Source organism: Bombus affinis, chromosome 6, assembly GCF_024516045.1.
Source record: "Bombus affinis isolate iyBomAffi1 chromosome 6, iyBomAffi1.2, whole genome shotgun sequence".
Classification (NCBI taxonomy): domain Eukaryota; kingdom Metazoa; phylum Arthropoda; class Insecta; order Hymenoptera; family Apidae; genus Bombus; species Bombus affinis.
In genome coordinates this window covers 9,622,568-9,636,863 of record NC_066349.1, presented here as the reverse complement: position 1 = coordinate 9,636,863, position 14,296 = coordinate 9,622,568, and the positions used below count along the sequence as shown (strand labels likewise).

At 39.6% G+C, this 14,296-nt stretch overlaps 1 long non-coding RNA gene across 1 annotated transcript in view; it reads right to left on the bottom strand.

Moving 5' to 3' along the window:
* Positions 1–1,999: 1,999 nt before the first annotated feature.
* Positions 2,000–14,296, bottom strand: part of LOC126917913 (uncharacterized) — a 33,845-nt gene continuing 21,548 nt past the window's right edge. Inside the window, exon 2 of the long non-coding RNA XR_007711131.1 lies at positions 2,000–2,423. This is a non-coding gene — a long non-coding RNA (uncharacterized LOC126917913). The remainder of the gene's footprint in view (positions 2,424–14,296) is intronic.

The following is a 14,296-nucleotide window of genomic DNA, read 5'->3' as shown; positions in this document are numbered from 1 at the left end:
AATCTGAGACTGTTGGCATTTTATAGAATCTTCAATCGTTTTATCGTTTTTATTAGGAAATACATTTTGACCAGTTGATTTTATTTTGTTTGCTATTAATTGTATTCATATCAGAAGGAACTTGGCACAAAAGTGTTCTATAGTGTTTTTCATTTAAATATGAAAAAAAGGTTTCTATAGAATTCTTAATGATCTTATTTTCACCTTGTTACTCCTATTTTTTATATTACAAGGACGTTAGAATAGGAGGGTGAAAGTTTCACTGTGTTTGTAGTTTGAGAGTTCGCGGAGTGGTTGATAGATTTTTTTATTGAAGCATGAAAAAGAAAGATGAGGGTTGGTTCGAGATGTATCGAGGCTGTAATATCGGCCTCGAACACGACGACTTCTCTTGCGAAAGGTATCAAGAAATTCAAACCTAAACCGAATTCAACGTTGAATTTACGCATGCTTTCCAAACATTTCCATTTCCCCATCCATAATCCTAGTCTTCTTGCCGCGATAATATCACCCCTTCGAACTTCGTCAAGAAGAGCGACGGCTGAAGGAAATATGAGATGCTTGTGTTGATTTTAAAGTCGATGTATTACCCTAACAGGCCTGGAGCTTGAGGAATATTACTGGCAATTGGATACTTTCTCCCCCTTTCATTTAACGATCACAAAAACCATGAAAATTACATTTCTTATCTCCTATATTCTATTAAGTTTCCTTTTAATCCTAACTTTCTATAAATCTCCAGTGAAATATTTCAATTTAGATATGTCCAAAAATTACTCACTTTCTTACGATTTAAATTCCCAATGGCGACGAGAGTGATCTTCTAGTAAATCAATTCCTTATCAAAACATTTTATGAAAAGAAACTCCGCTTGTACGCTTATAATAACTGAACAGGGTCTTTTAACATTGCCGAAGAAATCCACGAATCAACGTGTTCCCTTCTCATCCTGATCACCTTTTCGTAAAATGACAAATCAATTGCATCAACATTAAAATTCCACCAGGTGTATTTCTTCTAAAAAATTGTAGCGGATTTTTATGCAAATTTATATTGTCATCAGCGCAACTAGAGAGATAGAACTTTATTTTAATCTTATAGATTTTCGTGTATTATACGTATTCTGTCCGCTTTCGGTTTATCATAAACGCATAAAAATCAACCAATATTACATTATACAATAGTATTACCGATTTCCATCAAAATCGTCGATTCCCATCTTTCCTCCTTAGCCTGATTGTTTTTCCAAAATACGCCGAATCGATCGCACGCAGGACGAACCTGACTTTCTTAATGCGACGGAGGTTGTCCACCACTGCGTCGACAATCGACCCCGACGTTATCGTAGTCGTCGGAAGGGTCGCGACAGAGCATATGAAAGTCGGAGGGCAAAGTAGCGAGGGTAGCCAGGCCAGGGTGAGGGAAAGTGCAATGTCTGTCTGCCCCATTCCCTTGGACGTCGTCGCCACACATCTAGTCTTGTCTGTCGAGGGACAGACTATATACACGTATATGGAGAGGATGAGCGAAAGCAGACGCCGACAGTGGTAAACATAGTGCTCTTGAAAAATAGAACACTCGTTAGCGTATTCGAGCGTGTCAGAAACGAGGGTTGAGTTGGAAAAAGAAGGGAAGGAGAGGCTGACTTTCTTGTCCTCCCTCTCTTTGTCTACGTCTCTCGTCGGCTAGGATTCGCTTTCCATCGACCGATTTAACAAGGACCTACCCACTAAACGTTTTCCAACTTCCGTTTTATCCTTCCAATCCAGGCTACGCGCTTACCGGATGTTCAGATAACGTTAGACGTGGTTAAAAATAATTTGAGACCAAACGGGCATCGATGACAGCTTCTGTTTCTTTTTTAAGTTTCCACATTCTTTTTTCTACGGAAAATGTATACTCTGGCCTGCTTGAGATACTATCTGCTTATTGTTCGTGATAAATGGTAGCAATTCCAAGTCACGGAATAATTGTTCGTTCAAATAGTTACAAGTTTAGATCATGTAATAGCTGTTCATTCGAATCGTTGCAACTTAAATCACTCGAATATTTGCGTAACTAATGATTAGAGAGGTTAATTCTACACTTGAGAAATAAAATAATCGTAAGCTAGGTTCGTTCTTTTCAAAATCGAGTTGTATAGATCATTTTACCGTTCTTGCTTTATATCGCCAAACGCGAATAAAATTCCTAATGGATTCCCCTAGCTTCTTAACTCCTTCCTTTCGCCCCGTTCCTTCTGTTCCGTTCCATGTTTCTTTCCTTCCGTTACTTCCCTTCTTCCTTTTCCTTCTCCACTTTCATCGCGTTCCCTTTCTTCCGTGCTTTCCTTTCCATTTGTCTTTTTCGCCCTTTCTTCCTCCCTCTCCATTTCCTGCTTTTCTTCCTTTCTGTCCTTCCATCCTTGCTCGGTAAATAATCCACTAAAACAGTCATTCGTTACATAACAAATAGAATGTATATACCGATTTATGGGAAATTTGAGAGTGAGAAAATGCAGAAAATGTATACAATGTGTAAAACATATGCAAAACATCCAAAATATATAGTACTTAACATAGTAATTAATGTATGAAGCAAATTTCATTCTTTTAATTATTAGGTTGTCCCAAAATGTGCCTTTCTTTTACAAACGTGTCCTTTACATCAATATATCCTTATACAAACATGAAACCTAATCTGTCAAACGTTGTGGTCTTTATCTTAATGGAACAAAATGGATCATAGATAATTCAATAAAGTAATATAAAACAAAAAATGTTCTGCATCTATCAATTCCATATAAAACGAAAGAGACTTCCGAAACAATCTAATATATCGACGAAAGTATGAATTTGTATAAATATTCGCTGTCTAATAATACACATATAACATCATCGAACAAAATATATCGTTACTCTAAGAAACTAAAATATAAAGAATCGAACCACGCGTTCATAATCTGCAAAATATTGTCATTCTACGATTGTCTTATCTCGTTTAGAGCGTATCGAAATATTCATGATTAACCAGAGCTAAGACAAAATGAAATTCGTGAGAGGGTCGATCGCGTCTTTTCCGTCCGATTACTCGCAGGGGGTAAGCGTATCACGTTCCACGAAGTCAGAAGGCAATTTGTCATGGCAACGTGGAGAGCGTTTCAGCGAAGTTTGGAACGGGGGCATTGGTGCCATCCTGGCTGCTGCAACATCGTGCCGCATAGCGTTCGCAAGAACAAGAAGATACCGTTGATCGTCCGACCGAGCTCTTGGCACGCTCTCAACAGAGTTGAATGTACCGTCTAATTTTATGCACACCCTCGTGAGCACTGTTTTTCTCTAGGTCTAGTGCAAATACCTCGTCCTTTTCGCCAACCCCATCGACGATGATCTGTGTCGGCACACTTTTTTGCGCGTCTCGAAACTTCTCTTACTCGACTCTGCCTGTTCGCGAATAACTAGACAGAATAGAGCACGCAATCAGCATGCTTATGTATATTGTCTCGACGAGCGTATCGATTGCTAGCAACTTGGCACAGGGATACGTGTAAGTACGTATATCCTTTGTTTCGAATGGAACCAGAGAGAATGGAGAAGATGCTGACCGAGTGCATAGATCGAAATGCAAAGGGAAACTCGATGACTATAAATACTAGTCCTTTTAAATTTATTTTGCATTTTGGAATTATTTATGGCGTCTTTTCTTATAAGAAATAAATTTATGGGAATAGGTCATTTGGTTATTAAGATGTTCAATATTTGGACAGTATATGTACACGCAGTTAGTGGATAAAATCGGCAATAGAACTGATTGGTTTAGTTTCTGAGAGACTCGATTTAGGGCTAGTTGAACGAAGCTGGATATTATTTATTTTCTACCGAAATTTATTTTTACAAGGTTAGATCGTTTCATAAAATATCATAGATATTTTCTTAGGTATTTTATCTTCAATTACTTTCGAACAGTCTACCGAAATAGAGCGTATTCATGTATTGAAATCACGAAGAAACGGAATCATCGTTCAGTTACGAGTGAATTCATCGAGAATTGTCAGCGCGCGTTTCGAGGAATTGCAAAAACATGCAAATGACCAGGCCAAAAGGGGTGAAGTCGAAGAGGGTGAACAGGGCGCACGCGCGTACCGGAACTCGTTCTTGCACGGGTTCGTACCACGACTACGTAACACACAAGCATCGGTCAGGGACGAGGGAGGAGGGATTAGTGTTCGTCTGATGTGAAGAGACACGGGAAAGGAGGCTCTCTCTTTTGAATGTCAATGTCTTTGTCTCTCAACCGCGCTATTGCATCTCGCGAAACGGTTCCCACTGACGTAACCTAGAGGGTTCGTTTCCCTTCCACGTTTCCCGACCAGTTTCCGAGTAAGAAGAATATATTTCTTATGGAATTAAAAAAAGAAAAAGCTATCTCGTTACGTACGTCGACAGAATTACAGATTGATATTTCTGACAGAATTCCTTCCACAAATTCACTTACGAATCTTCATTCGCCTGAGAAACCCTTTCGTTTGCTTTACAATTATATTTACTCACGTATGTCTTATTTTCAAAGCAATTCTCTAGAACTGAAAATATAGAACCTCTTTCTAGAATTGGAGATTTGTAACTACGAACTCTCTCGTCTTTTTATTTTTCCATTTATTTTATCTACTTTTATATATTATTCTATGTACTATGAAAGATAATTACATATGGATCCTCGCATAATCATTTTTATATTATTCGATCTACAATAATTACTATTAACTAAATAATTTGCAACGGTACAACGATAACAACGAACAAAGAAATTCAATATCCATATGCTGACATGAAATCGCGAAACAATTCTGTGGCCATTGATTTTCCACCCCTAAATAACCGGTATCATGCTCGAATATGGACGGCACTCTCTATGTTCCAATGAAAACGGCCTAGCACGCTGCATCTTACGATCGTTGCTCGTGAGATGATTCGACACAGAATTCCCATAACCCTTTTATCGTTAGCAAAAAGGCAAGGCTGGCTGGTAATGGAGACCAGCCGATTAAAGCTGGGCGAAAGTAGCGTTCCGCTTCGTTCCACCCCATAATCGTATTTCTGGTCACATGAAAATCGGTCTCCGAGCCAAGAAGCCAAGCAAACTTCTCAACCCCTGAATGGGAGGGGCTGGCAGAGGAGAAGGCGATGCCACGAAACTATGAACAGGGGGTAGTGTAAGGGAATAGAAGTGAAACAGCAACAGAAGTCACAAAATTCAATTGCACAGAGGGAGAGAGGAGAAATTCTGAAGCCTCGAGGAAACAAACACGTACTGTTCCTGTTTCGACAAGTAGATTACCGTGCAGACAGTGAGGTGCCATGCTGTTTACTGTCAAATTGTATTGTCACGACTTTGTGGCATAAATGTAACTGAATGAAATATCATCAAAGGTAATTGAAAAATTCGTGAGGGTATGTTAGGTCAGGATATTAGGAAAATTAATTAATAATAAAATTGGTCGTTAAACAAGGTACTCGTGTTTTACATTACGTTCTGACAAAAGTGTGGATACGTAAGGATCCGAAATCTTAAACAGGGTCACATTTTGAATTGTTATCGTTGTATTAGGGGCGTCCTATATATTGCGTAGTGTAGGCTAGTGAAATAGAAATTTAAATTTATATTTCAATTCCACGGTTTCTTAAACGTGCTAACATGTATGGGATATGCAAAATATATAAAATATTCATACAATATGCAAAAATATATAAAATATTCAATGTGGTGTGCTCATTATAATATTTATGGATCGAACAAATCTCTCTTTCTAGATTCCGTCTCTTTAGCTGTGTTCATGAAAAAATAAATTTACACGATCGTCCAAACTTTAATGATAATCGCCACCCTTTATCGTGCGAAACGCTAAAACAGAATACAGTTTTAAACGGATTTGCAGAATCTCAAGTTACGATAATACGCTACTTTCATTTCCATAATATATTTCTGAAATTAGTGTTGAATAACATAAACGAAGAAGAAGTTGAACGCCAAAGCGATCAACAGGAACACCTCGGCATCGAGCCATCTTCCTCGAAAAGTTCGTAGAAGCCCGCGGTCGAATCTCGGGGGTGTCAACGCCGAACAAAATCTAGCGGATCTCTTCGTCTCCCGAACTCACCCTGAAACAAGAATCCCCATCCACAAATGCATGAACCTTGATTCTGTATGCAACCTCTCTGGCCGAAGATTAAACGCTGACCCTTCTCTCTTGAAAATCCAGGAAAACTCGATCCAAGGAAGCTCAGATGCTTGCGCATACAGAAACAAAAATAGCCTCGTCCTGCTCGCGATAATAGCCTCGAAATAAATAAAGGTAAAACTAGATCTAGGAGAAACAAGGTGAAGCAGGGAAGGGAGTCTCGGTGAAGAATAAGGGTGAAAGGGGTGGCGAAATGCGGACAGAAGGAACGAAAGAGAGAAAAAAAAGGAATAATCCAACCGATGAAGATGAAAACGTGAAGGAAAGAAAGAAAAAAGGAGAGACACAGAGAGAAGGGCACACAGGAAGAAAGGGAACGAGGGAAATAGAGAAAACGAGACAGAAACATCGTCTGGCTTCGGGGCTCTCTGGAAGGAGGTTGTAGGCTAGGGAAGGTAGGAGGTTGAGGTCGCCGCCGCTCGCGGGAACGAGGCATTGACCTCCAGTGAGTTAGGATGTCTGCCGGTATTGATTCGGCGGCGGTGCAGCGGACTCGGGGGCGGCGAAACAGGAATACGGGAGTACCGGGATGTCGGAGAGGGTTGGTGGCCTGTGACGCCTGGAGGGACGACACCCCTATGGATAGGGGGTTGGCTGGCTGGCTGGCTGGCTGGCTGGCTGGCTGGCTGGCTGGATACTTGGTGGAACAGAGACGCGTTTACGTGTATGGGACTGTGCTGCACAGGGGGAAAGAGAGGGTGCAACGTACTGGGGCAAACTTTCATCTCACTTGTGGTCCCGTGCCTCCGATATCTCTTTCCCTCTTTTGCTCGCGTTTGACGCTCGTCCGTTCTGCTTTTCGCACGAGCAAAAAGAGGAACGAGCTCGCAGACAGGGCGGTTGCCAAGCTGAAAGACCTATTAAAAAATCCTACGGACCTGGAGCCAGTTCGAGGAAGATGGCTCCTACTTATTAGCGCCAACAGTATCGGCGAAGGGGACGAAGAAACGGTTAACGGAAGTGCCGTCTTGTTCCTGAGATTTTCTTTCTTTTCCATCATCGTCCTTCGACCGTATCTGGGGTAGAAACTTGTTGCTGGAGAAATTTTGACATTTCTTCGGTTAAAGAGTCGATGATCGTCAAGGTTGGTATTGATCTGTCTTTCGCGCTGAATTTATCCTAAATTTGCTTTCTTCGGTGGTTGAGGAATCGATAGAATTTTGGTGAATCTTAATGGAACAGTTCTCGAAGGTTAATGATTTCATGGTTTGAAGCGACGATGATTGTCAAGGTTGATATCGATCCGCTTTCCGAAGTTAAATGTACTTTCCTCAATGGTTAGGGGATTGCTTATTTTTTTACTGGTAAATGATAGAATAGTCTTCGAAAATTAATGAATCGATAGTTCGTTAACTTTAGAATGTTTAAACGATAAAATTTCAATTATTACAAGACGCGGCTGTAACAGGGCGTCAAGGATGGCGGGGACACAGAAGTTCGTCCCAGTGGCGTCATACCTCGGAATTTCATCCGCTGTATTCAAATTGTCCCGTTAATTAACCTCCTGTTGCACTTAGGTGCTGTTCCCTAACATCACAGGGACCGAACTAGCTAACAGAAATCATTCGTTTTCACTTGATATAACGCGCGGTAGATTCCATAATAAATAGAATTCTATTTTCAATTAACTTTCATGAAAGATTCAAAAATCCATCATTTCGATAAAAGGATTAAAGTTAGGCAGTTGCGACCTTGTAGAATTAAATGCTCAATTATTAAGTGGTCGGCCATTTAAAAAGAGGATAGCGCCTTGTCATGTCGGTGTGACGCAAACGTCCACCTGGTTGCAGTCGCGTCTCGGGGCGTGGCAATGGCATAGTGGTACTGCAGGCACGAGAGAGCGAAAGTTCGCCCCAATTTAATATATAAACAGACAAAAGTGATATCAGAACAACTACGTACAACAGATGGCGAATGATATACTTTTGACACATTTTTCATTACCCAAACATCATTAAATGGTAGATTTTTCTTTTCTAAACAAAATTATTTTCTCGGACATAATAATATGTTGTTTTCTGATCCAAAACTTTTTGACCTGTATTTTATCCATGCATAAGGTGTTGCGTTATCTCATCGAAAAATGACATTCCAATTTTTATCTTTATTTGCTGCATTTCACTCCTCCAGGAATAAATTATTTTGGAGCTATGGGAAAAATGTCCCTTTCGTCTATTAACAATGACACAAACAAATCTTTTCCCATGTTTCTGTAAAGAAGGTACGATACAGTAACACTAGAATTAGTTTCAACCAAAATAAATAAATTATTTGAAGCTAAACGTTGCATATACACAGTGTTAACGTCTAACTGACAGCAATATTTGCTCGAATTCAGAGTTTTAGTTTTCTTGCAGAAGCTCGTAATAAACAATCTTCTTTCAATCTTTTTAAATACACCAAAAAATATTTCTTTTACTGTCGGAAAGGCTAGAAGCTTTCTTAACTATAAGGAAAAGGGGAATGAGAAGTGAATGATGAACGAAAATTGAGAAGTTGAAAGGTAAGGAAACGTCGAGAACTAGAAGACGCGAAGGGGTGGGAGTTCAAGAATGAACCTGAGAGAGGAAGGTGGTTTCTTGCGGAGGTTGCATTCTTCGCTGCACTTTTCGGCCGCATCTGAAAACAATGCATCGCCCACGCAGTCTGCCAGGCACTATTCGTTATTGCTTCGTCCCTTTTCCACCACGACTACGTTCGTCGTTGATTCACGGTCACAGTTTTGCACCGAACAACGATCCGTCTAGACAGACAGCCCTTCACGGACGAACCTTCCACCTTTTTCTTTCTCCTCCTTTTTATCCTCTAGCGTAGCGCGCCTACTTCAACGTATTCACAAACTACTACTACCTGCAACGTCTCGAATAACTCGCGCATCAATCGCTACAAACCGGCGATATCGTTCCTCGCCGATACTACGTGCGCCGATTCTAATCGTGTCGTCGTATATTTCACGCGATAAAATATGGCCGGTGGATAAAAATGTTTATATAATATGCATTTATAGGAGAGAAGCTGCAAAAATACACAGGATGCATACGACACGAAGGAAAAAAACATGAAAAGTCCATTTTTGTTAATTTTTTTATTTTCGTGTCAATTTGTAGCTAAAAAGAGGTATTTCGACGCAAAATACCTGAAAAGGGGAATTAGCTCGATAGTAAATTCGGATTTGGAAGAAATCGATTCCTCTGCTTTAGCAACTTATTGCAATGAATTAACATTATAAACTCGAATTCGCGGTTTAGTCTACTTTCACTTCTAACGCAACAAATAATAATTGAAAAATTATTCTACATTTAGGCTGAGATCATAAGAAGCGTAAAGAATCTAAATCCACGATCTGAAAATATTATCATACAGGTATACTTCGCACGATCTCGAGATCTAGTACAAGTAAGTCACTGGTAACAACGTATTAATTGCTGCTCGTGTAAGTCACGGATGCAAAAGAAATTAAACCAAAAATTTAAAATGCAAACGTAGTGTAAAAACAGGAAGTGGTCCAGCCGATAAAAATCTATTTTCTACCGGGTGTTCGCGGGGCGAGGAAACAGCTCTGGTTCGTTTCGTTCTGGAACAAAGGCACGACGAGAGAGATCCGACAATTCGAGTGGAGCCTTCGAGGCTGCATACGCGATGAGAGTGTCCTTTGCATGAGCGGACATGAAAGGAGTGCATCCTGTCTGCATAGGATACGTTGCAACACAGCGGGCGACGACCCTCCATTGCGCGATCGATGCACGCTTTCACGAGGGCTCCACACCGCGGCATACCAAAGCCATTTTTAATTAATCGCAATTATGCTGGGATCTCGAGATTAACGGGATGCTGTGTTCCACCCTCCCCTAGAGAGAAAGAGAGAGAGTATAAGCAGTCGAATTTAATCTTCGATCGCTCGCTGATTCCTGGTCCCTGCCGATTTGCCTCTGGATAAACGTGGCTGGTAACTTTTACGCCTGGATGATGCTATTTTTATGACATATTTGATTGATCTGTATCGAATACGAGTTGTTCGATAATGTATTGACAGTGACATGTAACAAATTTCGCTTCATATTGTAAAAGCAATGTCTGAAAAATATTGTCTAATATTTGGTGTAAGGAAATGTCAAGTAAAAGGAAACTGTACAACGAAGAAACATTATTATGTTACGTAATATCAATTTCTCTCTTATCAAACCAATTAAATATTTTATTAGCTTAGAGACATTATATCGAAGATATGTTATTATAAAATTATAATTTATATTTAAATTTAAATAAATATAAGGCTACACATTTCTTTGAATTGTACAAACTTTTTGAACAATCCGATAAGATCGATAACTACGTATAAACTTAGATTCAAGGTTCATGTTGAAAAATAATTATTTCTCGGATAAGAATATGTCTTTGTTCTCCAAAATGTCTTGTTTTTATTTTTCTTCTGTTTGAAAACGATTGACTAAATAATTTTTTTATTTTCTGAATCTTTCAACAGATTATTTTTTTCACCCTATTTTCTCCCTATGATATCTACGAAGGAGGATTAATCAACTTATTCATCGAAACTCGATGTCGAAAATGGCGAATTGAACGAAATTTTTCATTCGTGTCGCGTACGTTCGATCAGACCGATTCGAATTCGCGGGGTAGGCAGAGTATAATTATTCGAGCGATAACCATGCAAAGTGTATGTGCACGCGATACGCGGGGCCTTTGGCCAGCTGCTTGTGCACAGTCACGGGGTCATTAAGCTTCAGGGGCATTGGCCACACTGAAATGTTTCCGAACGTGTCTAATTGCGCTCGGATCCCTCGCGTTGTCAAGATAAATACTGTCGATCCGCTGCCACGGCATATTCCGTGCCTTTGCTGCATTTATATCTCCTTTGACGCGAGCGCTGTATCAATATTGTCGAAAAAAATTAGCCTGACGATGGGGAATGATCGATTTAATCGCGGCACGAATGAACTCTGCATTGGGGCGCGTTTCACGAATCCATTTAGATCAGCCAGACAGATAGAAGAAGTGCAAATTGAATTGCGAAAACGTTGAATGACACTGCAGTAGCGATGACTAGGATGGTACGATAACGAAAAACTACGAAATTATAACGTTCGGATAGAATGACAAATCTCCGATGTTCCATTATTTTTTCTACACTTTTTCTATATTCTTCTTCTCTATCTAATATGATAATAAAATATTACGTTACGTAAAATATATGAAAAACTCAGGCACAGAATACAATTTTTTCATAAGTTCCAGTCTCACAGAGAACTGATTTCCAATTATCTCGATTTTACGGACTTCACTGCAAACTAGCAGATACTTCAACAGGCACATCCATTACGTTGAGATCATAGTACTTAGATAACAGATAAATGTACACATACCATGCAAACGTTCAAAGCAAATTCTGTCGAGCCAACCTTCATACGAGAAAAATTTGTTCCCATACTTTTCATGTATTTCATACCCTTTTTTGCTCTTTTCAATATGTACCACCAGTTACATCACATTATGTACAAAATACGGTATACCCGAAGCATCCAATCAATTGTTCTCAAGAAATCAATTATTGGCTGTTCTTCCAGGAACCACCTACGAAGGCAGACAAGCTTCCGAGTAGACGGTCGCAACACGCTTAAAACAAGAGGGTAAAATCGAGGCTTTTTCCCCGAAGATCGTGACGACCATGCATTACACGATGTCGTTAGAGAGACGTCTGGTTACGTAGGTTGAACGAAGCACCGTGACAGAAAGAAACAGCGACGAAGCCGCGGAGAAAATGGCGGATGGCGGTTTGGGGTAAGGGATGGCGGGGATATCAATGCAGTTTCAGTAGCAGAAGTGCCTACGCGAGACGGATTAATTGCGCACTTCATCCTCGCCGAGAAAAACCCCATGGCGTCCTTTGCCGCCCTCTGAAAGCCTCTCTTTCGCTCTTTTTTTCTGTACGCGCGCACGGGTTGCCACGCAACTCTCGAAAAGTACTGCTGCCTCGATTCTCTAATTAGCAAGTAATTGGATTCGTTACCCGGTAAGCGGCGCGGGACGGGTCCAAAACTCGCTTCGCAAGGGAACGATTCTACTCCAGATCTGTTTTTTCTTTCTCCATTTCATGATATTTAGGGTGGGTTTCTTTGTCAAATCTCACCCCCATCAAGAGCCCCTGGTTGGAGGTCGATTAAGGTTTTCGAAGTATGCGGACCCGAGCATTTTCTTGACGTGTACTTAGATTCGTAGGGAAGCTTTCGTAGAGTGGCTGCTCGGGGGGATACTTTTACGGTAATTTTTTACTTGTTTGATATTGAAATTTGAGGGGTTTTGATTGGACGACGTTAGTTGTATGTTGGTGCGCTTTGGGAAGAATTTCTGGACTTTGAGGCGTAAGGATTTTTATCATTTGTGCTGTGTAATTAAGTTTTGAAACAATCTTTTTCAAGTAGCAGATAATCTTGGAAGAAAGTAAAATTTTATCAATTCTATTTCTGAGAATTTTTTAATTGTCAGGAGTAGTTCCCTTCGACGAACATTAAAAAAATCAGGAAGTTATTCACCGTGGAATTGATACGGAAAGTTTGGTTTCTCATATATCGAGGATAATAAATTTACTAGCTCGTGAACCAAATTAAATTTTACAACGCTCCAGTATGTCGAATATCGCAACGTGAAAGTTAATGTAGAAAAAAAAAAAGTTCTTTTTGTTTTACGAATTTGTTTGCATGCATAATTCATAATTAAAATATTAATTAAATAACGAGTAACGGATATATTTAGAAAATGAGATAACGAAAATAACGAATAAATGTATTAATATTTTACAAGAGAGTTTCATATTTCATATCATAATCCAGTTATTTCATCTCCGTATATGTACTTCGTTAATGCGTCTTTTTCTAAAACAAGTCGAATAAAAAGGGAGGGATAGAAAATTGTTATCAAAGTGCATTAATATCACGTTCTACTTTAGAAGAGGAGTAGTGCATCGAAGGAAGGGTCGAAATATGGCATGCAGGCAGAGCTAGAGCGATTTAATATTGAGATACTCCCACATTTGCAGTCATTGTCGATCGACGACGTTGATAAGCGACAATCTACAGGGTAGTCGATTAGGATCTCGTTAATGATACGTGCTTTTCGTTATTTCCAGCCAGATAAAATATTCAACGTGGTATGCGACGTGGGCAACGATATTGGAAATCCGATCTCGTGCTGGCGCACCAAGGAATTAATAAATTTATGTAATTATCACGAGATGGATTGCGTTAAACCATGCTATCATGGTGTACCATGAAAGCGCAAATACCGGCTGATCGATAAAGTACTACAGACACGGACACTGGTGCATTATTTTTGTAGGAAATTTATGACGGATTAAATTAAATTCCTATCTATATTAATTTAAGCCTTGGATAATAATCTTATAATTATTCTTTTACAATAGACATAGAAATTACAATAGAAATATTTTATCGTGGAAGTAAAACAATAACCACTATAGAAATTATATCTCTTTTTATTTTTATTACGAACATAGTGAATTATAATCAAAGTATGTTACAAAATAGTAAAGAAATAATATTACTTTACTGTATTATCATTATGGGAAATGTTTGTTATTTGTTACTATTTTCATTACAAATATATCAAATCGTAATCGTTCTCCGTGAAATCCAAATTCATTCGCCTTCGAAATTCGAAACAAGAGAAGTATTTCAGTTTCACTCCAGCTCACCCCTTACTTACAATTTCATCAACTTCTGAATCACCTAGCTATAATTATTCCCAGGCATTTAAGATCCATACAAAGCCGTACATATCTGAGCAACCTTTCGCGTGTTATGGTTGCACGGGGCAAAAAATATCAGAGATGCAAATTGGAAAGCAGGCTCGCTTAAATACACGGTGTTCGCAGTGTAGTGAATAATGTCTCCGAGATGAGGGTGTACGTTTGGGGAAGGGGGACTAGGAGGCTCAAAAGATGCCCGACTGCAGCGTTTTAGGTATTCTTTGGCTGCGCGAAATCGAGCAGGCTGACGGACGCAGAAGGAGAACAGGGGAGCAAGGGTAGAGGGGGTAAGAGAAGGG